At 46.2% G+C, this 25,048-nt stretch overlaps 1 protein-coding gene and 1 long non-coding RNA gene across 2 annotated transcripts in view; one reads left to right on the top strand and one right to left on the bottom strand.

The window, feature by feature from the left end:
* The window catches only part of LOC144792346 (clustered mitochondria protein homolog), a 487,620-nt gene that overhangs the window by 88,910 nt on the left and 373,662 nt on the right, over positions 1-25,048 (top strand). The window lies entirely within an intron of this gene.
* On the bottom strand, positions 211-1,334 carry LOC144791383 (uncharacterized). The gene is made up of 4 exons (XR_013602374.1): positions 1,204-1,334; positions 978-1,079; positions 749-852; positions 211-362 (listed from the first exon to the last, which is right to left on the bottom strand). It is a non-coding gene; the product is annotated as an uncharacterized LOC144791383 (long non-coding RNA).

Consider the following 25,048-nt stretch of genomic DNA (forward strand, 5'->3'; position numbering starts at 1 on the left):
AAGGTATAAAGGGATAAATTAAACAACACTACTTCATAACAGGAAACAATTTATTAACCTGTTTTTTTATATGCTCTTTTCTGCCAATAAATGAATATAATTTTAACACAGGACAAAATATTGGGTCAAAAAACCGGGGGGGGAAAAAGAACCAGACTATATACAATAATCAAAAAAGAAGTAATTACAATATATACAAATATACAACTATGTACCCTAAACACAAAAAAAAAAAAAAAAAAAAAAAAAGTAGGAGGGGGTGAAGCAAACACTGTTAATTATCTGTCTGTTAATTATCTGTCGACGCAGTCGCGGTCGCGTTTCCGCCAGTTGTGTCTTCTGGCTTCGTCAGGACAAGGGTACTGAAAAATATATACATAAGCAATATAAATCCTAAAAACACACTATGCCGCAAAAAACAACTCACCCATATACACCGTAGCAATGACCCACCATAGGTGAAAAAAGTGCAGAAATGGGGTCAAAACCACATCTTATTTACAAGAAAAAGCAACCAAGCTCCAAACGTACCAAATGTTCACCCAAGTGCTAATAAGTACACAAGTTGTGGAGACCCAATCACCAAGATCACATTCTTTTATACCACCCTGTGTCTACAAATAAATGTCAGCTGACATACATTATAAAAATGAATGAAACTCCTAACAGTAATGAAGCTAAACTAATGATAATAAAGAAAGGCACCACTCAAACTGGACAATGGCAACTGCCACAAGGTTCCAAATACCTGTAAAGAGGTGGTATACGTGACCCCCCCAACAGGGAGTGCCGAGGCACCACCCTGAGGGCTATAAACAACTTCTTGCACCACGGAGATGGGTTCACGCGTTCCTACAGGGATATATAGAGGAACAAGGGGGGGGAAAACCAAAGAGCCGGTTCTGTTAATGTATCAGTTACTCACAGGCTCTCGTGAGAAATAATGAATCATCTCTCAAAACACGAAGGTAGCCTACCTTCCAAAATATCCAATATAAGGGGAAGGATGTCGAGTATTACTTCTGTGTATAAATCACCACACTTAGATACACGCTCTCAAGCAAAGTCACCAGGGATGCCTGTATTCAGAAAAGAAATAAACACAAAACAAAGCACAATCGCAGTTACTACCCGCGTGTGCTCACACAGGACTCGAATCTCTGCAGCGTCATTACATATGGGGAGACAAATATAAACGCCTACCTCTGGTGCTGTAATTCCCCCAAATCATCCGCGGTCAAAGGAAACCTTCAGTATAAATCACAGAGGCTCCGCCGTCCGTTAGTCAAAAGACAATCTCACGGTCGGCATCGCGCGGCATCATTAAAAAGGGGACGCCTCAAGGGGCGTTCTGAACAGCGCGCTGACTCCATGGACAGAGAAACAGGACAGGGAGTGGTGATCATACAGGAAGAGACAACAGACTACGCGCCGGGCGTCATGTCTATCCAGGTATTCTCCTCTGCTTCATGATTGTCTACACATCCATTCCAAAAGGAGTATCAAGGAAAGGGAAACCCAGAGTTGCCAAAAGTAAAATAAAGAAAAAACATAACGCTCGCATCACCACCTAGAAAAGTGAATTATTTACAAAAGGGTGAACATTGCAACAACGTATATGGGCTAACATTCTACTCACAATATATCAGGCACAATAATGAAAATTACAAATAACACCATAAATGAACAAACAACTTAAACACAAATAAGGATAGACACACACAATCAATTATAAATCTAAATTAGATATACAAAAATAAATACTCATTGTATATGTTCTCATTCCTGTACTACTCTAAACAGACTGGGTCCTAAGAGAGCTCCCCCGACAGGTGTCATCAGGGGTGCTCATCTGCGGATCCAGAAAGCGTTGCGGGACATCATTAAATTAATGCCTACAGTTCGTCACGGTCATTAAGCCCCCTAGTGGCAGTGTGGTATCTTTCAATAAGTCTAGCTTCTGTACAATTTAGCTTACGTTCCAGTTCTGCTTTGTTTTTAGCTGTCACCACTACAAGTACTGCCCAAGTTAAATCCTCTTCGCTGTGTCCACAATCTATGTAGTGTTGCACTAGTGGGGCCCCACTAGTTTTGCATCTAATTCTTGATTTGTGTTGGCCTATTCGCATTTTGATTGCCTGCGTTGTTTGTCCTATATAGGCTAAATTACAAGGACAAAGAACCACATACACGACGTTCTTCGTGTTACAGTTAGAGAACGAACGCATGATGTGGTTCTGGCCATTCACATCGATATTTTTGAGATCTTTAGAATTAGGGCACACAGTACAGTTCATGCAACGAAAATGTCCTGTTACGGCCGGTAGACCTAACAAGTTCCTAGTATCTTTTTTGATCTTGGGCTCTCTACTGGCTCTCACGAGATGTTGTTTGATATTCTTACCTTTACGGAAAGAAAACAGTGGTGATGGAATGTCAAGATGGTCAATGATGCGCCAGTTTCTAGAGATAATTTGCTTGATTTTATTAGCCTTAACATTGAACGTTAAAACACAGGTCAAAGCAGTTTTCTCACTTTTACTTTCTTTGGGGGTTAATAAAGTTTCCCGAGGTGTGAACCAAGCCCTTTTGAGGGCGGCTTTCACTAATTTCCTTGGGTACCCTCTAGAACATAGTTTATTCAAAAGGATTTCTGCGTTGTCAAAATAATCCTTTTTGCTGGTGCAATTGCGCCTAATGCGCAAAAATTGCCCATATGGCAAATTCTCTTTAACACTCCTCGGGTGTCCACTAGAGAATTCCAGCAAAGTGTTTCTGTCTGTAGGTTTGGTATAGAGACTCACTTCTAATATACCACCAGTCTCCAAAATCCATACATCTAGAAAATTAATTTTTTCATTACTGAAATTCATTGTGAATTTGAGGTCAGGGGTGCAGGCATTTAACCATTCATGGAATCGGTCTAGATCTTTTTTATTTCCATTCCATATCAAGAAGATATCGTCGATGAAGCGAACCCACCTCGACAAAGATTGTAGAAATGGGTTCGCTTCACCAAGGACATATCTGGTCTCAAATTGGTCCATCACAAGGTTGGCAATTTCTGGGGCAAAGCAACACCCCATCGCCACTCCTTTCAATTGCAAATAGAGGACCCCCTTGAAGGTGAAGAAACTGTTTTTTAAGCAAATTTTCGCTAACTCAATAATGAATTTAGTTGGCACCTGATGGGGTCTATTCCTTTTATCAAGTACCAGTTCCATCACGAGGAGTGCTTCATCCTGGGGGATGTTCGTATAGAGGCTTTCGATGTCGAAAGAGACCAACAACTGTTGGTCTCTATCGAACATCGAGCCCTCAACCTTGTGGATGAAATCCATGGTATCTCTAATGTAGGCCTGAGTTTTGCACACAAAGGGTTTAAGAAACGTATCAATGTACTTAGCTAGGGGCTCAAGCATTGATCCACATGCCGCAATAATCGGCCGGCCAGGGGGGTTGACCACATCCTTATGTATTTTAGGTAATACATACAAATTGGGGGTTTTCTGCATGGACGTATTCAGATATTCATATTCCTTTTTACTCAAGTATCCGGCATCTAGGGCTTTTGTTGTAAGATGTAAAATCCTAGCCCTTAAGTTACTAGCTGGGCTGTCTGTTATTTGGCGATAGTGTGCACAATTACCCAACTGTCTTAGTACCTCTTTATCATAATCGTTACAATCCCATATAACGATCCCCCCACCTTTATCAGCTGGTTTTATTACTGTTAGGGGGTTGTTGGCAAGTTGGTTCAAAGCTAACCGTTCTTCCTTACTGAAGTTAGACTTAAAGGAGAGTTTCTTAGTATTCAAATTATCAACTTCTTTGAGGACCTGATTCTCAAACAACACAATTTCGTCAGGCATACTTGCACTCTCTGGACAAAAGGTCGATTTGACTCGCAAGCCGCTTACATTGTATTCAACATTCTCCTCTTGTGCAGAAAAAAATACTTGTAATCTGATCTTTCTTAGAAACTGTAAGACTTCGGTCTTAGTATCTACCGGGTCTTGAACAAGAAATGGCACGAATGAAAGACCTTTCTGTAACACCTTCAATTCTATAGGTGATAAGGACTCTTTAGAGAGGTTGTAAATTGGAATAATCTCTGTATCTCTCATTGTGCAAGGCATCACTGGCTCATTCCCCTGATATGGAGTTGAAGGTAATGGCAGATGAAATGTCCGTGCTGACACCACATTGGGGGGTGTCAGGGTAGTCCAGCAGACCAGTGGGAATGATTGTCTGTGGGACAGGATACTTAGCTGGGTGAATGTCTGGCACAGGCGGTGACATTGTCATGGTCGTCCCCTCTTGGAGCGTGTGGATGGCGCTCCAACACTGCTCTCAGCCACTTCCTGCCTCGGCCGGCCCCTCCGTCTCTGAGGTGGTACAGAGTCAGCTGGGAGGGCAGGTTGTTGAAGGGCCACATCCGTCGCCAGGGGCACAGGTGGTGGTGGCGGCGGTGGAGGCGGAGGTGACGGTGGCGGTGGAGGCGGAGGTGGCGGTGGCGGTGGCGCTATGACACTTGGTGGAGGGGGGGGGTTGTTCCGGGCAACCCATTCCCTCCACATCGTTGCCTGCTGGCCCATGATCTGCAACATCTGGCCAAGGATGCCACAGATTTCGCGCTGGATGTTGTTGTTGTCCACCGAGTCCTGGTGTGCACGATCTGCGTTTGCCTGGGACCGGTCGTATGACGCCTGGCACCTGGCAAGGGCTTGTAGGGACTGTGCCACTGGCTGGGGTAGCTGTCCTTCCTCTGCACGGCGGTGTGTGGCTCGCCTGATTGGCTGATGTCCCGTTGCCTGTGTCTGTGGCCCACTCACCCTGCTTGTGTGTGGGGCCGATGGACCAGCGTTGTGCGCTGGGTCATGCTGGGTGGCACCGGCAGGAGTCGTGGTGCTGGTGGTGCTGGTGGTACTGGTGGTACTGGTGGTACTGGTGGTACTGGTGGTGGTGGGGACTGTGCAGATCACAGAGACAGGTGTCGCTGGAGTGACACTTGCGACGTTGGTCGGTCCCGGGAGTCCCTGTGAGCCGGATGGCCCTGGCTGCGTGCTTGGTCCCGCTCCATCCTCCGCACCGGAGCTGCCTGTGTCCTCATCACCAGAGAGTCCTGTAGGTGTGGGAGGCGAGGCTGGCGGCCGGGTACTGGTTTCCCCAGTCAGTTGACGATCACCTGAGTGCTCCTCCTGGAGCGATATGTACTGGCCCCAGGAGCTGGGCCCAACTCCACAGCCAGCAGCCACGGTCAAAAGTCTGGGTATTAAATTGGACAGCGGCCTCTCAATGACCAACCAGGTTTCCACCGTGGTTGGCACTTGTACAGGTCTTCTAAGACAGTTGCGTAAACTAGTCCCTCTTCTCTCCCAGTCGATGCTACGCACAGTGGTCTCGGCCACCATAGTGTCAAGACTCGATTATGGCAATGCGCTCTACCTAGGCCTGCCAAAAATATTAACAAACAGACTTCAGAAAGTCTTAAACGACGCCGCGAGACTTATCTTCAATCTCCCGCGGAGAACGCATGCCTCTCCACTATTAAAAAGTCTACATTGGCTACCAACTGGACAGAGGTCTGTTTTCAAAGGCCTCTGCATAGCCCACAAAGCCATTTACGGGAAGGCCCCGACCTACATCAAGGAACGGATCGAGATATATAGACCGGAAAGAAATCTCAGGTCCTCTGATGCCAAACTCCTTGTATGTCCTCGTTTTAAGCTGGCCACAATGGGAGGGAGATCTTTTTCGGTTTTATTACCGAAGCTTTGGAATGCCCTGCCTGAAACGCTCCGAAAGGAGGAGAATCTACTCCGCTTCAGGAAAGCCTTGAAGACCAACTTGTTCCGAACAGCACTCAGTCCAGCTTAGGCACTCCACCCTTTCTTTTTCTCGGATGTTATGTTCTGTGGTCAAAGCGCCCTGAGACCTGTAGGTGACCCGGCGCTATATAAACCCATAATAACAATAACAATAACAATAACAAGATAGAGCTGGTCAGTGATGTGGACATTACATGGTTATGTAGATTTTTAGACATTTCTGTTTCCTGTCGCACACACCCCACCCTCCACCGACACCACCACCACCAGCACCCTCCCCGTGTGCATGGGGGCCTGTTGGGAGTAGTAGTTTGGGCCTCTCACACACCCCACCCTCCACCACCACCACCACCCTCCCCGTGAGCATGGGGGCCTGTTGGGAGTTGTAGTTTGGGCCTCTCACACACCCCACCCTCCACCACCACCACCACCAGCACCCTCCCCGTGTGCATGGGGGCCTGTTGGGAGTTGTAGTTTGGGCCTCTCACACACCCCACCCTCCACCACCACCACCACCCTCCCCGTGAGCATGGGGGCCTGTTGGGAGTTGTAGTTTGGGCCTCTCACACACCCCGCCCTCCACCACCACCACCACCCTCCCCGTGAGCATGGGGACCTGTTGGGAGTTGTAGTTTGGGCCTCTCACACACCCCGCCCTCCACCACCACCACCACCAGCACCCTCCCCGTGTGCATGGGGGCCTGTTGGGAGTTGTAGTTTGGGCCTCTCACACACCCCACCCTCCACCACCACCACCACCCTCCCCGTGAGCATGGGGGCCTGTTGGGAGTTGTAGTTTGGGCCTCTCACACACCCCGCCCTCCACCACCACCACCACCCTCCCCGTGAGCATGGGGGCCTGTTGGGAGTTGTAGTTTGGGCCTCTCACACACCCCGCCCTCCACCACCACCACCACCAGCACCCTCCCCGTGTGCATGGGGGCCTGTTGGGAGTTGTAGTTTGGGCCTCTCACACACCCCACCCTCCACCACCACCACCACCACCACCCTCCCCGTGTGCATGGGGGCCTGTTGGGAGTTGTAGTTTGGGCCTCTCACACACCCCACCCTCCACCACCACCACCACCAGCACCCTCCCCGTGAGCATGGGGGCCTGTTGGGAGTTGTAGTTTGGGCCTCTCACACACCCCACCCTCCACCACCACCACCACCAGCACCCTCCCCATGTGCATGGGGGCCTGTTGGGAGTTGTAGTTTGGGCCTCTCATACACCCCACCCTCCACCACCACCACCACCCTCCCCGTGAGCATGGGGGCCTGTTGGGAGTTGTAGTTTGGGCCTCTCACACACCCCGCCCTCCACCACCACCACCACCCTCCCCGTGAGCATGGGGGCCTGTTGGGAGTTGTAGTTTGGGCCTCTCACACACCCCGCCCTCTACCACCACCACCACCAGCACCCTCCCCGTGTGCATGGGGGCCTGTTGGGAGTTGTAGTTTGGGCCTCTCACACACCCCACCCTCCACCACCACCATCACCACCAGCACCCTCCCCGTGTGCATGGGGGCCTGTTGGGAGTTGTAGTTTGGGCCTCTCACACACCCCACCCTCCACCACCACCACCACCAGCACCCTCCCCGTGAGCATGGGGGCCTGTTGGGAGTTGTAGTTTGGGCCTCTCACACACCCCACCCTCCACCACCACCACCACCAGCACCCTCCCCGTGTGCATGGGGCCCTGTTGGGAGTTGTAGTTTGGGCCTCTCACACACCCCACCCTCCACCACCACCACCACCAGCACCCTCCCCATGAGCATGAGGGCCTGTTGGGAGCCATGGACATGTTAGTGAGTTGGTGTCCAACGTGCATGGGTTGAGGCATAGGAGATGTTTCTTCTCAGTTGTGTGAGCCTGACCATGTCGTGCTGATCGTGGTGCTTGGTTTGTACTCACCAGTCTCTTCACCTTCGTCAAGTCCGTCTAGGCTCTCTGGGTGTAGTATCACCAGCACCTTCTCCTCCCAATCGGTGTAGGGTATGGGCTCCGGGGGTGTGCCACCGCCAGTATGATTGGCTCGGGCAAAGTTTTTAGCTCGGATGCCCTTGACCCTGGTCTTCAGGTCATGCCACCGCCTCTGGATGTCATGCTTCGTCCTCGGCACAGTCCCCGAGGCATTCACCCGAGTGACGATCCTGTCCCACATGTGGTTCTTTTGTGCCACGGACGTCTGCTGGACTTGGGCCCCGAAGATGTGGGGCTCAACACGGAGTATTTCATCTACCATTACCCTCAACTCTGTCTCCGTGAATTTGGTTTTTTTTTTGGGTGCCATGGTGTGTGGTGCTCAGTGTGTGAGTTGAGTGAGTTGGGGGGTGCAGGTGTGTGGTGTGTGATGTGTAGGATTTGTGTGGTGGGTGTTTGTGTGGTGGGTGTGGTAGGGTGGTGGTTGTGTGTCTTCTATGTGAGTTTGCAGTATCTAGATTTTGGCCTCTTGCTAGCAGCAATGCTGTGATGCAAAGGATTGTGGTAGCGTGTGTGTGTCATTTTATAGTCGTGTCTCAATGGTTGTTGGCAGTCAGGTGGTAGGTGGGCGTGTTGACTAGTGTGCATTATTGGATAATTGGGACGTGTCATGGCGGCTTGTGCTTGATGTTGGGGGGGGGCGTTGTCAATGTTGGTATGTTTGCTTTGGACTAGCGGTAGGCTTCCTGACATTTGTTTGCCGCTAGGGATGTTGTGCGTGTTGGCCTTCCGCAGTGATGCTGTGGTTATCGTAGCATTCTTTCCGCCGCGGACGTGGATGGCTGTGAGTTCCGTGGTCCGGGCGGATTAATCCTAATTGCGGCCACGGAGTATTCACAGGTATGGCGGTACATGTGTTATTTTCCGCGGTCATTTCCGTCCGCGGCAGTGGTTGTTCATTGGACTCCGTCCGCCGCGGACGGAGTTGGATGTGTTCCGTCCACCGCGGACGGTGTTGGTGATGATCCGTCCGCCGCGGTCGGAGTTTCGTGACATGATTATCCTAATCCCAAACGCGGAATCTCCGCGGCGAGGCCGGGAGTAAAATTTCCCCCACCATGGCGGACAGTGGCCATTTCCGTCCGCCATCCTAATCGACCCCATGGTCTTCCATTTCAGTGCTCCTCCGTAGTTTCCCCAAGTTGTAGCATGCCCTACTTCGTAGAGAACTGGGATGGCCCCAATGATGAAGCATGTCACCATGGGGAAACCCTGATGCGTGAGGGGACTCAAGAAATAAATTTTTCTTTCCTGAAGGCATTTTCTGATCATATTGATTCGGAGCCTTTCTCTTTTGACTGGGTCCTCAAACCCGAGACCTCGGGTTTTATTTGGAATATACTGGAAATACCCTACGTTTGTTCTACCACGAGTCTGCCTCTGGGGTTATTGTGGGTACAGTGACTGCCTCAATCTGAATTTTAGTGTTAGATGTGGTAGGATACTAGAATGTCCAGAGTACACACACACCGACCCAGCCCTCAGACCCCATGTTTAGTGTGGTTTATGACTTTCACCATCTTGAAAATGCTCAAAGTGGGTAGGGTTGGAACGGGAACTATTATACTATTAATTAGGGCTTGCCCAGGTAACATTCCCACCCACTAGTTTGTGTCAGTTATAAATATGGCATCTCCAAGCACCCGCTTCAGAGCGCTCCTGCACCTGAGGAAGACCGGAAGAGGACTGGACCTGATGTTTGTGACCTGAGAGGAGCCCTGAAAGACTGGACCTACTCTTTTTTGAACCCAGGACAAAGTGTACTCTGTCAGTTTGTTGATCTCCTGTCAAACTACAGGGACCCGAACCTGGACTGCATCCTGCTGTTGGCCTCTGCCTGAAATCCTGTGAATCTCTTAAGGCCTCTTAAGGTGGCTTTAGAAGTGTACACCTGTGGTGGATTGGGACTTATAGGACAAAAGCCAGAAGAAAAAATCTTTGATCAGGACGAACCTGGATGCTGTATCCCACACACAGCCTATTGCAGCCAGTGTCAAATTGTGCCTAGGTCCCGGGCTACCATGACTATTTTCTCTCATTGGCACTATATACTTCTTGATGCTATTCCGACTTAAACATTTAAAAATTCAAATCTCTGGCTCCCCTTATTGGATTTTTGTCATTTTGGTATACTTGTGGTTATTAAATTGTACTATTTAACATTTACTATTTTTCTAATTTGGTTTGGGATTTTAATTTGTTTGCAGTTTGACTGTATTACTATTTTAGTACTGCATAAATGTTTTACACATTGCCTTAAGTTAAGCCTGTCTGCTCTGTGCCATAGCTACCAGGGGAGTGGGCTCAGATTAAAGTGACTTTGAGAGTTCACCCACACATGATTTGTGATTATTCCTTGAGATTGGTAGTTACCCTCCAATAATAATCTCATTTCTTACACTTACCTGGGCTTACCTGGCAATGTAGTAGTTATGTCGATTTAATGAATGTAATATTTTAGTCATGTCATATAATGCATGCAGTATTGCTAGTACCATAAAAGGACAAAGACAAGAGCAACAGTGAGTGAAGAACACGTCTTGGTTTTCAAATGGTAGGGAAAAGAATATGATTATGCAACAGTTATCCTGGCTAATGGGAGAGAATGTGGAGCAGTCTAACATTTGGCTAAAATGAGAAGTAGGTCAGGCAGAAAGGGGAGAGGCTGCAAAAGAAAAGAGCCAGAGACAAAGAGATTGCATTCTTTGAGGAACATAAAGGTGGCATTGAGGAAGCATGGAAGAGGTTGTTTCAGGTATGGAAGGCATGCTGTATGGATCTCCAAGATTCGATTGTGAAAAGAAAAAAACAAGGAATAGCCATGGGATATGGGTGAAAGATGACGAAAGAGAAAGGAGCAATTGTTACTGAAGGTAAGGGTGACATGGAGTTTCAAAGGATTTTTTACAGATGAAGATGAAAGGCCACAGAAAGCGATAGATGGGTGACATGTGATGGTAAGGCAAGGTCAAACTGTCTGAGGAAGTTGGGAAAGAAGAATCATTCATGTGATGTGGCACTAAGGAGAGAATATCATTGGGTAGAAAAGGGAGCACCCCATTAGATCAAACAAGGATAATTACTCTACATTGGGGCTTTCTGAATGCTAATAGCATTTCTTGAAAGGCAGACAAACCCATAAAAAGGAATATTTGTTTAAGAAAATATGGCATATCTTAGAGCCATAGGCTGATGTGCCACTGTCCTAAATAGTTGATAACCTGAGGCTGACATATTTGATTAGATTCATGGTTCTGCAGTTCTTGGGTGGGGTGGTCTTTTCTCTGATGATCTGTCACAATACCTCTGTGCTGAAAACATTTGGTTCAATCAAGTGTTCATCTATTTGTCCCTTAGTACCCGTTATCTTGCTTTTAAGAAACTTCCCAATCCAAAACTAGACCAAGTGAAGTTTGAGAGACAGCTGATGAGTATGATGACCATGATGTAATAATGCACACACAATATTTGTACCTTTCAAGTCAAGTCAAGTCAAGTCAAAGTAGCTTTATTCGAGATATACTCATAAAAGCGAGAGACAAGCATCCATAATACATACAAGATTAAAAAGTTAATTAATTAAAATGTACATGTTTAACAAAATTAGGTCAAAGAATAAATTGTTAAGCAAATGGAAGAAATATAAATTCATTTCACTAATTACACTGTTAAAATTCGTTTACAATAACAATAAAAAGAGATAAAAACAAATTCTAGCTATTCAATCATACTTCATGGTCAGACTAAATAATTAAAATTGCTAGACCCAGCAGATTACCCCAAATTTGAATTCTGCCTTAACACCCACACCCACCCTAAGTATTTGGCTACCGCTATTGAGATAAATGGCAAAGTGCTGGTGCGTATGAGCCTTTCAGCTTCGTCGCTTCTATTTGTACCCAGTAATGTGCACATTGGGGTAAGCCATATTCGCCTAGGGATTGCATATAGAGGACAGGCGAAGAGCAGATGGGCAACTGTTTCCTTGTGGTTCCCACAGGCCGGGCAGTTGTTTTTACTTGCATCAGACCACCTGGAGGTCAATGACTTCAGGGGTAATGATCCTGGCCTACGCTGAAAATAGAGCTTCCTATCCCTAGGCTTAGTAATAATATCCCAATAGGGTTCTAACCTGGGCGTAAGTTTTGTCCCTAGAAAAATCCCCGTCAAGGTAGATGAATCAGTGCCGCTCCAAACAGTATAAGCAGCCTGTTCCCAGTATTTCTCCTTTAAGATATGTTTAGATGGGAATAAGGCTCCAACTGGGTTTTTCCACAGCATTTGCATACCCAAAGCAACCAGGCTATTTCTAACATCCCGTAGCCAGTTAATTTTGTGGAAGCCATCAGATTTTATAACATCAAGAAACCCTGCAGCATATGATGAAAGTTCAGGTGTCGTCCACAACCTGCGCCAGTATAAAATAGGGCGCAGCTTGGCAACATCTGCAATAGCTTTCCTACCCAAATCATATCTAAGTGGCTTTAGAGGGGTACTCTGCGGGAGATTAGTAATACCACGAAGGAACTTATTTTCGGAACGGGTTAGTGAAACAACTTTCACAAACCCCCATAATTCCACGCCGTAAAGCGCGGCGCTAACAGCTTTAGATTCGTAACCTTGCAGAACAGACTTAATTGGTTTTGTTAACGTCTTTTTGTGCTCCATACTTATAGCTCCTGCAGACTGACGATGTTTTAGAGCAGCTATATCTATATGATAATCCCACTTGAGATCCTTTTCTAAGTGAATGCCCAAATAGGTAAAAGCTTTGACCATTTCAAGTGGTTGACCATTCATAAAAACTTTCCCTTTAAAACTTTGATGCGAATTAAAAACCATTAATTTAGTTTTTCCCACATTAACTTCCAGGCCTCGAGCAGCACAAAACTCTTCAAAAATTACTAAAGCGCGCTGGAGGCTACTAGGAATTTTGGATATGATTAATGTGTCATCCGCAAACATTGAAATCGGAATTTTATCGCCAGCTAGAGAAGGGGCATCTGTGTTTACTGGCAACAAGCGGTCTACTATTCCGTTAATGTACCAAGAAAATAGTGTTGGGGCAATGGCATAACCTTGCCGCACACCACGTTCAACCGGAAATTGGGTGGTAACCCTGCCCTGATCACCCCATTGGATTTTAGCATAGTTTGCTTCGTGCAACCTCATTACCAAAGTTAAAATCTCATCAGAGAGGCCTAGTTCCCTCAATGTCACCCATAAATGTGGGTGGGGAACAAGGTCAAAAGCTGCACGTATGTCAACAAAGGCAGCATAAAGGCTGCCTTTGCCCAGCATCACAGTCTTCCAATAAAGAAGGATAAAATGGAAGACTTGATCCATAGTACTAATGTATTTGCAAAAACCAGCTTGAAAGGGGGACAATATACTGCTCTCTTCAATCCAGTCTGAAATTTTATTCAGGGTCATCCTCCCAACTACCTTTTGAATCGTGTCTATCAAACTGATAGGTCTGTAACTTCCCGGTTGAGTTTTATCACCCTTTTTGTACACTGGTATTATCACTGCCCCTTTCCAGGAAACCGGGATCGGGGCACCCTTGGCGGCTGCATTTGCCATCAACATCTGCCCCATCGAGTCTTATCGTGAAGAAAAACATCGGCGGGGGCGCCATCAGGTCCCGGCGCTCTACTTCCAGCCACTGCTTTAAGAGCTATTAAAACATAATTTTCGTTAAAAGCCTCATCTTTATTAAAAAACAAAACTAGGATCTTCCATTTGATTCTCTGCAGGGTTACGCACATATTGTGGTCTAAAGTAATTGACCCATCCTTCCTGAGTGACGTGATTTTGGGGCTGATCTGACTCGCCCCCTCTACTCCACTTGACAATGTTCCAGAATAATCTAATATTTTTGTCACTCACTTCTTTAAGGTCCTGCCATCGAAGCTCATCCCATAGGCTCTTGGCTTTGTGGATAGCTCTTTTATATTCCTGTCTTGCTAAGCAGACAGCATCCGATTCCCTGCCCCTAATAGCATTACCAAGAATAGTTCTAGCTCACCTACAATCGTTATTATACCACCGTAGTGGTTTAGACCCAGCTAGGTTCTTAGTTTTGATAGGCATAAACAAATGGGCACTAATGCGCGTGAAAAGGCCTCCGTGTAGCTGAGTTACACGCCCCAAATCGTCTCTGGAGCTATTTACATGTTCTAGCTCCAGTATAGTTTTATCCATCTCGTCATATATATTTTCCAAGACTTTCGACTTTGTTACTACATGTGTCCAGTTAAGGCGTGGCATATCATTGGTAGGGACAATATTTGAGGCACATAACTCAGCCCCATCTACCCGTGGTTGCTCCGACTTCCACCAGTCATGAGCAACACACAGGGGATTGTGGTCGCTTTCCATACGATCTTTGACATCCATATCAATTATCGTATGCCAAAACTTCAAACTACAAAGGATATTATCAATCCTGCTTTTACTACGCCCATTATTAAATGTATTTGCTCCAAGCCTATCCTGCAGTGTCCTGCCATTGAGACCCCTAAGTCCCCTTTCATAGCAGATAGTGTTGATCTAGATAACGGCCTCTGTCCATTTTTTAACGGGGTTGAGTTCCAATTTTGGAACCCCCATAGGCTATCCTCGTCACCAGTGAGATGCCAATCGGGAGTAGCCAGAGGCTCAAAAGTTGCGTTTAAATCACCTGCAACAATCACACTATTGTCTATCGAGTGATGCTCGAGGAGGGTATCCAAAGCTGCTATAACTTGAGACTTTCCCCCCTCGAACATCCCTCGCATAGACATTATAAATGTCCAGACCTAGAGAGCCCAGATCCAATCTTATGTCCTGGATGTCTTTGCTCTTTGAGGACAGTTCTTTAATAATCAGAGCCAGTGCCTGATGCATCCATATGGTTAGGCCACCCATTGGTCGTCCTTTGGCACCTTTAGTTGCAGGTACAAAATAATTTAGATAACCCGGGCAAAAGTGTGGTTCGGGCAACCAGGTCTCTTGGAAAACACAGACATCAAATTCATTAAGGAATGTCAGCCATTCTGGTGATAGCGTGTTGGCACCCAGGCCTGCTACATTCCATGAAATTAGTGTGCCCCCATAAGGTCGTGACCTATGAGTAACGAGTTGTTTTCCTCCACTTAAAAAATGTGTCTTTAGCTGGCTCTTTAGTCCAGGATTATGGAGATCATTTGCTTGGATTACATTAAGAGACCTCCCCTGAGTAGGACCACTAGAGAAGATAGTATTATCTGCCTGGGAGCTAACATCGCTAACATGGAAGCAGTCAACCAAACAGAATCCTGACCCTTGGAGGTGTTTCTTTTCCGGCGTATTACTGGAAATATCAGCATTACAAGATTGGGCCTCTGCACTATCACTAGACAGAAGTCTTTTATCGAGAGTATAATTGGCCTCTATGTGTCCCATACCAAAATCCCTAACACTAGCACTAGGAGGACTTAGAGCATGTGCACCAGGGAGTCAATCAATGTTTTCCAACCCAGAACTTCTGGTACTACCCCGTGGCCTCTGCCCCAAGAGGGAATGAACCTGAAGAGAATGAGGAAACTTCCTTAGTTTGATACACAAATATGCTGGGGGGCTAGTTCTAAACTCAAGAGCAAATACATTTTCGGCCATTGATTCCAACCGTAACGTCAATTCAATACAATCATATTGCTCAGAGGGGGAGGATAACCTGCTCGCCTTGGTAATGTCGTCCCTAATTACCGATCGACACCCCTCTGACAAAACATAGCCAGTGAATAGCTTTGTTAGTCAGAGAGTCAGCACACTCATTATTTCCTGCTGCAACTAACTTAGGGACATTAGTCATATAGATTTTATTAGCTCTATGTAATCCACTCATTATCGCACCCTCCTTTCTAATTGGAAGTTTATCTTCATAAGTCGCCTTTGAGGAGATGCCCCGCCTAATGTCAACTGACAAACGCTCTCTCACACCTGTCTTCGACTGGTTAACTAACCTGTTTATGGAAGATGTTAGTGGTTTGTGTTGAGCGTTTGGAGGAGGCATGGTTTTACTTATCTTAGCCACCTCACTATAAGAGGAGGGGACTTTCCACCCACCACCTGCTGTCTTTCCAATGACCAACGGATTTGGCATGCTACTACCAGATTTCAAGGGAAAAGAGTTAACATCATTTAAACTAGAGTTTAGCAGAGTACGCGCCCCACCGTTAGCTACAGGCCCCACCGTAGCAGATACATTACAATCAGAGTCTTCATAGACTCTATCTCATCCCTTAGGAGAGATACTAAATTCATTAAATCTTGAATATCTTGCAGGTCGTTTCTGCCCTTACTACTAGACCGAATTTGGCAATCTGGAGCTCTCACTATGCACATTCGCCAAAACAGAAAACCTATTGGTGCAAGGAACTATTGGCACACATGTTAGAGACTGACTACCACTAACTAACAGGGAGTTGTCAGCGCCATTAGTTGTAATACTCACTTTTATTGGGAGTAGAGCCCCCCTTGACATAGGATCAAACACATTTGAGCCTTTCTGCTTTGGGAGAAACATAGCAGGAATAACAGGGGAGACAGTACCCTCATGTTCCAGCCCCACCCCACCTATATTCTGTTGAGCAGTGGCCCCAACTACGTGTGTGTTATTTTCAATGGTCAAACTTGCCTCACACTCTTCTACAAGACTATCAATGCGATCAAGGACGCAGTTGGAAGCAGCATGCCTAGTCGCCTTTCTTGCCTTCTTTCCTTTTCGAGGCTTAAAAGAGCTCCCAGCCTCAGCACCCCCACCTCGCACTTGCCTATGTCAATAGGCCCCTCTCTTACTAAAAAAAGAGGTTTGTTAAAACACAATCAGCACTAATGGTCTGCTAATAGTCCAGGTGAGACTTCAGACTGGCAAGAGCGAAATAAACAACAGGTAAACAGTACCTTCCGTAGTTCTCAGCAGCGGTCCCCGCTTTATTTTAGAACACCATCAAGCTTCCAGATTGTAGGTGTTAGGAGGATGGCCCTGCCCTGGCTCCTTCTGGTGTGGGACGGGCCTGCCCTTGGCCCGGGCACGCCCGCGCACGTCCCGCGCTGCGGGAGGGCCGGGCCGATTAAGAGGGCCTCTGGCGCCCTCCAGCCACGTCACAAGCCTGCGCCTCGCAGGGTCTCCTGGGCAACGTAGGCAAAGCCGAGTCGTTCCCTTCACGGCTGCTCAGGCGGTGCGGTAGGAGTTATTGCTGGCCCACGAGGGATGGAAAGATTGCGGGATATAGCAAGAGCAGGTAAATGATGGCCGTTCCCCTCACAGCAGTTCTGTCTCTGCTGGAGCGCGTACCTTTCTTCTCAATAATGTCATCATGTCAGCTTCTTTGAGTTCTCTTTGTTTTGAGAAACAAGGTCCAATAGGCTAACATATTCAGCATTTATAAAGCAATGTAAGGGAGCAGTCTAATTTTGGAACTTGGCAGAATTTCAGTGATTCCTTTTTTCATTCAGAATTGTAGCTAGTATCAATTTTTCTTTTAAAAGTCATGCATAACTTGCATAACTTGCATGGTAGTGCAACCCCCCATCTCCCTAACAAATGCTATCATTATGGCTGACTGCTATAAAAGGCAGTAAGCTAGAGGTACGCTCTCACCACAAGGTACCTTCAAGAACAGGGAAACTCCCAGGTGGATCCCTGGACTCTGGTATGTCAAAAAAATGCTGTCCATACTGGCAGAGGGTATACTCCCGATGCTGATAAGACCTTCCTCAATGAAGCCATTCTTCCTCACACTGCTTTTAAACTAAAGCACCCAATAGTCAGCAGAGGTGTCACATGAGAGTGACCAAGGGGAAATTGACCAAGCATGGGCGAATTTTGCGAATTGGCAATCCGCGAAATTGTGTATTTACGGATTCACAATCCGCAAAATCCGCGAACTCTTTTTTTTGGGTTCGCAAGTGTTTCTGCCGTTTCGCGAGGGTTTTTTACCAGTTCGCAAACGCAAACTTACTTGTCGGGTAGCAACGGTCGCGACCATGTTATTTCTACGTCTGGTTCATCACAGCACCCTCTTTTTCACCACTGCCACCCTCTGTTTCACCACTGCCACCCTCTGGCTCACCCATGCCACCCTCTGTTTCATCACTGTAGATTATGGGGGGAAAAGCACACCTGCCCTGCCTCAACTGACATGAATGAATTAGGGGCTGATTGATTAATGTGTCACTGAATTTGAACTTCCAGTCTGGCACCTGCTTCCTTATCTGTAATTGCTTTCTGTTGCAGTGTAATTTTTTTTAGCAGGACCTTTGGCATACTTGTAGCTATTCTCTGAGCCTGCTGTGAGGGTCAGAGCAGGGTCATAGAATAGTTGCAAGTAGGCAACTGAACTCTGGAGGGGCCCCTCAGGAAGCACTAGAGGGAATGGTTACTAATGTTAAGATTGAACTTTTGCGCCTGCTGAGTGCTTTCAGTTTTGCAAAAATCGTTTTTCTGCAATTTCGCGCGATTCGCAGGGCGCGAATTCGTGCGAGATCGATTTCGGAAGCCGCGAATTCGTGCGAATACACGATTTGGTTTTTTTGCGGCGTGTTTGTTCGCGTGATTTTTTGCGTGTTCGCAAGTCGCTTGTAGCGCAACGTTTGCGAAGTTACCCTAGCGGTCATACATGGGCGCGGTCATCTTGTTTGCGTGACGTAATTCCGTTTCCGGGCGCTATGTGTAATCTCGCAGAGTGTGCGGCTCGCTAGTACATGTTCGCGTGTGATCTCACGCGAACTTACCCACGCGGTCGTCAACGGGCGCAGCCATCTTGTTTTTCATTCATTGCTATGGTTCTGGGCATGCTTTCTGTATCCTCTGTCAATCTCTGCCATCCTTTGCTTGTTTGAAGTTTTTTTTGTTCTATTTTACTTATTATCTATCCCTCTATTTTTCTAGCTCTATATTTTTGTGTTTCTGCTACTTTGGGTTAATTTTAAACTACTTTTTTTAACTCTTTTCTTTTCTTCTTCCCTATTCTATTTCTTCTTTATTATTTACCTTCCTTTCTGCCCAGACCATGGTAAAGGGAGCCGGGAAGGAGCCCGCGAAGGGGAAGGGTCCCGCGCCCGGGTCCCGCGCCCGGCTCCAGTGCGGGCGTTTGGGGGGAGCAAGTTATAGCTCGGGAGATTTTTAGTGCGGAGGAGGTGGCAGCACTAGTCTTTCATGTCCAGCGCCGCCTCCCCAAGACCATCATGGGAGGCGGCAAGATCGCTACCGGTTACGGGATCCGGGAGCGCCGGAAGCGGTGGGAGAAGGTGTGCCGGGCCATGTTTGAACACTCTGGGGTCCGGCGCACCTACAACCAGGCCACCCACCGCTGGACGGATCTCATGGACCGGGAACGCGACTTGCTGGACGTGCTCGGCATCGAGATCCCCGGGCTTGGTGAATAGTAGTAGCTATTTCTAGCTATTTCATCACTACTCTGTTTTCTCCCGCTCTGTGTGTTATTATATTGCAAATTTTAGTTTTTTACCAAGAGCAATAATGCTGCCGATTACATTGTAGGTAAATCATATATTTCAAAATCTTCTGTGCATTTCAGGTGCACTGCTCTCCTTCTCAGTAGCCTTGCTACTATGCTTATTTGTTTTCTATTTTGTGTTCATTTCATTGGCCTGAGAAATTATGTATGAGTGTAGTGTAAAGAACTGCATAATGCTAGACACTAAGGGTCAGATTTTCAATTACCGGCACATCCCTGCAAAGTAGCAGGGATGCGCCATTGATTGTGCGCCACGCCACCACCACCCATGGTGCGCCGTATTTACAATGCAGCGCACCATGGGCCCAAAACGTCACAGAAGCCTTACGCATCTGTGCCGTAAAGGCGCCGCATTGCTGGAGTTGCGTCACAACGATGGCGCAGCTCCAGCAATGCTCTGGGGTGCCATATCTCCCCAATGCTGCGTCAAGCCGTACGTCTGCTTCAAGCAGGCGCAGGGTTTGAGTCACGCATCATTGTCCTAAAAGTGACTGATTGACATCTTGTAGATTTCCCTCAGCCACTTTTAGGATGCGTTCCTGCGCAGGAACGCCCTCCCTTGCGCCGGAACGCCCCCTGATGACGCAGGGCTTTACAACGTGATGCATCTCCCATATGCGTCACGTTGTTAATATACGCCGCACCATGGCGCCTCTTTTGTTATGCCTCTGCGTCACAAAAGTCACGCAACAATGGAGCAAAAGAGCCGTATGGGGCTTGTAAATCTGCCCCTACAGACTCAAGTCCAGTCCTTCCTTTGTACACCTGGCAATAAGAAGAAATAGTGGTGGTGGATTGATAGTTTGAGTATTTTAATGACTGGTTAATGTAGTAGGAAAGTTTTTAGTGTTGTCGCTGATCTGCAGTCACAATGGAGTTTGTCTGTCACTTCGCGTGCTGCGGACTGCTGCCTGCCAGTCCTAGGCGAACCTTTTTAGTAGTTTGTTTAGTGAGTTGCATAACTTTCCAAGTCGACGGTCCGCAAATCAAGCAATACTAATATCATAGTAGACCACATGAGATAGGTCAATATATCCCGTTGAATAGTTGTCTATTTGCTATTTCGCCAAAAGATTTTGTTATTGTTCTTTTGAAATGTTTGATTTGGTTGACAACAATCATCCATGTTTTTGGGTCTTTCTTTCTTTCATGTTGTACATCAGCTCCCCCAGGGGCAAGAGGACATTGGAGGAGGCTGCTGCTGCTGAACAAGGCCAGGATCGGTAAGGCGAGGGCTCCTTTGCTGGCCCCGGTAAGTTTTAATTTTAATATAGAGTACCTATTTTTTCCTAGCGTTCCTCATTCGATTTTTCCTAAATCGTCTTTGATCTTCTTATAGACTGTATCTAAATTCTTATCCTGCCTCGACTATGACTCCCTGTGGTATTACTAGATTATTCTTATTAGTCTGTCTGTGTAGCTAACTAAGATTGAACATTTGGCTAAAGGTGGAAAACGAAACTCCCATTCTAGTCAGCAATAGCTCTATGCACTGAGTGCAGTCCTCTGGGATTGTCCATAATGTCTTTTCAAGTCTTCTAAATGTTTATGCTTTGACAATTACCAGCAATAAAAAGGTGAATGACCACCAAGAAAGAATAAGATACTACTTTACTTTTGGTTTGGATAGGAGGACAATCCATACTACTACTGTTGCAGGGACAAATCTCTACAAACAGAACTATGGACACTAAATAGTGTATTGTTTATCAATTATAATAGGCGCAGGTAGACTTTCCACATACCTCAGTGATATCAGACTTTGAAGAACCCCCAATCTCCTTACTGACTAGATAGTGTGGCAGAGTCATTTAGCTCCCGAATTCATCGATTATTGATCCCCAATGATGATTATCCAACGCAGGACAAGAGTACGGAGTCAGAGTCCAGAAGTGTCAGAGGCACGGGCTCATGCATTGCAAATTGCAAAAGCTTTTGCTCATTCACTCATGACCAAAAACCACAGAGTCTATTTAAGTTTTAAAGCTTTATTAAAAGTAAAAATATTTATTAAAATCAAGCTTGTCATAAAACATAAACGGCTGATTAAAAATGGAAAAGTGCTTATAGTGATTTATTTCACACATTTATTGTGGGCGAGCCGAGCCCTCACCTGGTTTGAACTTTAATTTTTCTTTTTGGTGCTGAATCGTTGGTCCCTCCGTTCTAGTGATGATGATTTGTTCTTAGAAGTGAAGCTTCTATCTGTTATGAGACAAATGGTGCGTGTTAAAAATCAAGCATTCATCAGTTGTGCCAAAAAGTGCAGCAAGACAACACCCTTCCCTGGAAAAAGGGACATTTTTACTTTAGAGTAGACAGTCACAAATTATTAGATTGTTTTCTGTATTCACATTTCTTCATTCCTAGACAAAGTACTAGTGATTGGTGTATGTCTATGACATCTAACATTCTTAAATGTACTTTGTAGGTGGAACATCTGGTGCTGGGCCCAGCGCAGAGGTGGAGGAGGAAAGTTCTGGGGAGGAGGCGGTGCAAGTGCCGGACCAAACTGCTGTGCGGGTTGCCACGGTAGTGGCGGGCAGTGGTAAGCTCTTATATTCCTTACTTATTGAGATTGCAGACTGCATAGTGTGCTCCCCGTGAGAAAACGTAAGGTTTGTCCAGATGAGAGACATGAAGAAGAATGATTGACATATAGTTTGAATGGATGGATGCCTGGATCATGGTACTATCTGACTCTTAGATAGCATATGTGTATCTCGAGAGAGTAGACGGTCACTGGATGAACTAAGTGTTACTTTGAAGAGCATGTAACACCGCACCCGCACGTCCGTCCCAGTGTAGGAAAGGCAAGGAAAAGAAGTTGTAATTTTGCCGAATACCACCATGAATAGAAGCAGTAGTTTGTATTGCAAGACCAGCATATATCCGGCTATTACGATGGCCACTCACTACCTCTGTTAATAAGTTTAGTAGAACTCTGTCATTCTTGTGTGGATGTATCACTGTTCACTCAATAAAAAGCAAAGCACCCAAAGTCCTCCCATATGTAAGGAAATACATACCATGTGCAGTGATAGATAATCAGATTATTTATCTTCTTCATTTTCCTTTTCTAGTATCTATTCATTGGCACTGTAGGGTGAAAGTTAAATTAATTAAGCAGTAGCCCTTGTAACAGAATATTCTCAGTGCCACCCGTAATAGAAAAGTAAGAGCATCACCACCTGCATGTACCGGACTGGTACAGTAACGCAAGTCTGTCTCACTCATCATGGCGGGCGTCTGTTTTTCATGGGTGCAAGTTGACTGCGCTGGCATTATGCCGGCTTGCAGAAGTTAACGTACCAATTTTGCTAAACAAGAGAGAAGAAGAAGAATAAGACTGGTGTACTGTCATAGTCGACGCTAATGGAGTGAGTCCATAGTGCTCGTGGAATTGATTCCTTAAACTCCCACTAATGTTAGAGCAAGGATGAAGAAGTGGAAGGTTAGATAGATACTGGACACAATAGTTATGTACTGCGCTTGCAAGTTGCTACTTCTACTGTGACACAACTTTCTGCTGAATCATTTTGTGTTAATCTTAAAGAGCATTGGTTACAGACTATGTCTTTCTTTCTTCATATAGATGCTCCTTCCAAACCAACAAGGAAGGAGCTGGCTGAAAGGGCCCGGCAACGGAGGCTGGAGGCCACTGTCGCCGAATATCGGTGGCTGGTGGCCCAGGAGGAGGAGGACACGCAGAGTACGTCAACAACATCCACGGCGACACCTGCATCCTCCTCCGCGCTCCCTGGGTCAGCCAGTCAGCGCAGCAGGTCTCCAGCGGTACGGAGCCGAGGTACCGCAGCCACCCGCCACCGCCGAGCAGCAAAGAAATCGGCTGTCCCCCCACAGCAGTTGCAAAAAAAGGATGCACCGCCTTTCCCTGAGGGTGTCCTACCTCGAGCAGGAGCTCCTCAGCACCAAAACCCTGCTCGAGACCCTCCGCAAGGAGCATGCTGACCTGGCCCAAAAAGTCAACAGCAGCCAGTAGGAGGAGACTGTCCCTTGCCCCTTTTTTAAAGACTTCTGGGGGGTGGGAGTTGGGTTTTCTACTTTTTTGGACTTAGTTTTCAGGGACATTCGTTGGGGTTCGGGAGGGGGGTGGGTTGGGTCTTGCGGGAGATTTTTTATGTTACTGGATATATAAATATACTTTAAACTTAATCTTAGCATTCGTGTTTTTACTGCTTTTGAGGCTGGTGGGTGGGGGTTTAACAGTCCTGAAACTTAAGTGGCATCTTTATTCAAGTTGTGTAAGTACTAATGGCACAAATGGTTTCAAAACTAAGTGCCTCTCACAGAGTAAGTGAATTCAATAGTCCTAGGACCGTCACTCTCTCGTCTCTCCTAATACTCCATTATACTACCTCCCCCCAAACGCTTATCTTACCTGTAATTTGTGTTTGGAAATAGGGCTAGGTACAGGGCTGGCTGCACGCGAAGTGGAGATTAAGTTTGGCAATCCTGGGCGGATGAAATGTCATCATTGCGGTGGTACTTGTGGTGTTACACAGTGGCAGTTGCAGCATCTGAAAAAAAAGAAAATGAAACCTTGTTTGTCCTTACCGTAGCATTAGAACTGTACGATAGAGAATATAGCAGGTGACAGTACACTAGAACAGTGCCACAATGTAGCCTAACAAATGGTAAAGTATTGAAAGTATAACTACTACTTGCGTTGAATTTCTTTGACATTGGCTACTATTACAAGAAATAGTACTGAAGGTGAAGGACACAGCAGCGTAATAATTTCATTTGCCACGTCTAGGAGGAGGATGTTCTTGATGACCAATCAAGTTGATGGCGCACATGAAAATCTGCTTTCATTTGCCAATAGTGACTCAGTGTCAAGCTGAGTAAGAATATATCCTCGGATTCCTGCACCAGCCTGTTGCTATGACCTTATCCTCCCCAGCAAGTGTGTGGAATTATTGCTGTCATTTAGTCACACATCAATCAAAACCACACTGCCCGGGGGAAGAGGGTTAGGGTTTGGAAAATGGATGGGAATGGGGTTTTTTGGGAAAGTTTTGTTGAGAGAAGAAAAAAAAAGCACAGCATGGACAAACAATAATTGAAGATAAACAAATCTTTGGGTACAAAGCTAACCATGAATCTTTTAAGTGACATAAAGGAAGTGCATGCACTACTGCATACATGGTTACTGAAAAGTAAGTAGTACTTTCGACAACCGTGAATGAAAGAATGCGACAGTACAGGGCTGCAGTAATAATTATGCGTTTTCACTTGCCTATCTCTGCACTCAGAGAAACACTTCGTACATTAAATTAGGTTTGAAAAATAGCAGAAGTAAAACCTATCCAATGGCTGTAGGGATGAATTTAGAAGCAGAGATCAAAGAAATGCAGAGTCACACTCATAGAAGTTCACAGCAATAACATTACTTAAAAGATAATTAGAAAAGAACGGATACTGTATCTGTATGTTGTTGTAGTTGTCCTGTTGAATTTGGGAAGTTGTAAGATGCATCCAACCATTCCTCTTATTAGCGGGACTCCTCCATTCCATCTGACGCTCCGTCCATCAATGTTGGTGACCAGAAGACACCCTGTCCACTGCCTGCCTGGCGGATGCTGAATTGCGGCTCGCTAATGTAATGTAATGTAATGTAAAGGACACTTTTATAGCGCTCCTATCACTCCAAGGAGTATCTTGGCGCTCACCCAACCCAGATGGAAGGGTTGGAGGGAAAAGAG

This window comes from Lissotriton helveticus, chromosome 11 (genome assembly GCF_964261635.1).
Source record: "Lissotriton helveticus chromosome 11, aLisHel1.1, whole genome shotgun sequence".
In the NCBI taxonomy this organism is placed as follows: Eukaryota; Metazoa; Chordata; class Amphibia; order Caudata; family Salamandridae; genus Lissotriton; species Lissotriton helveticus.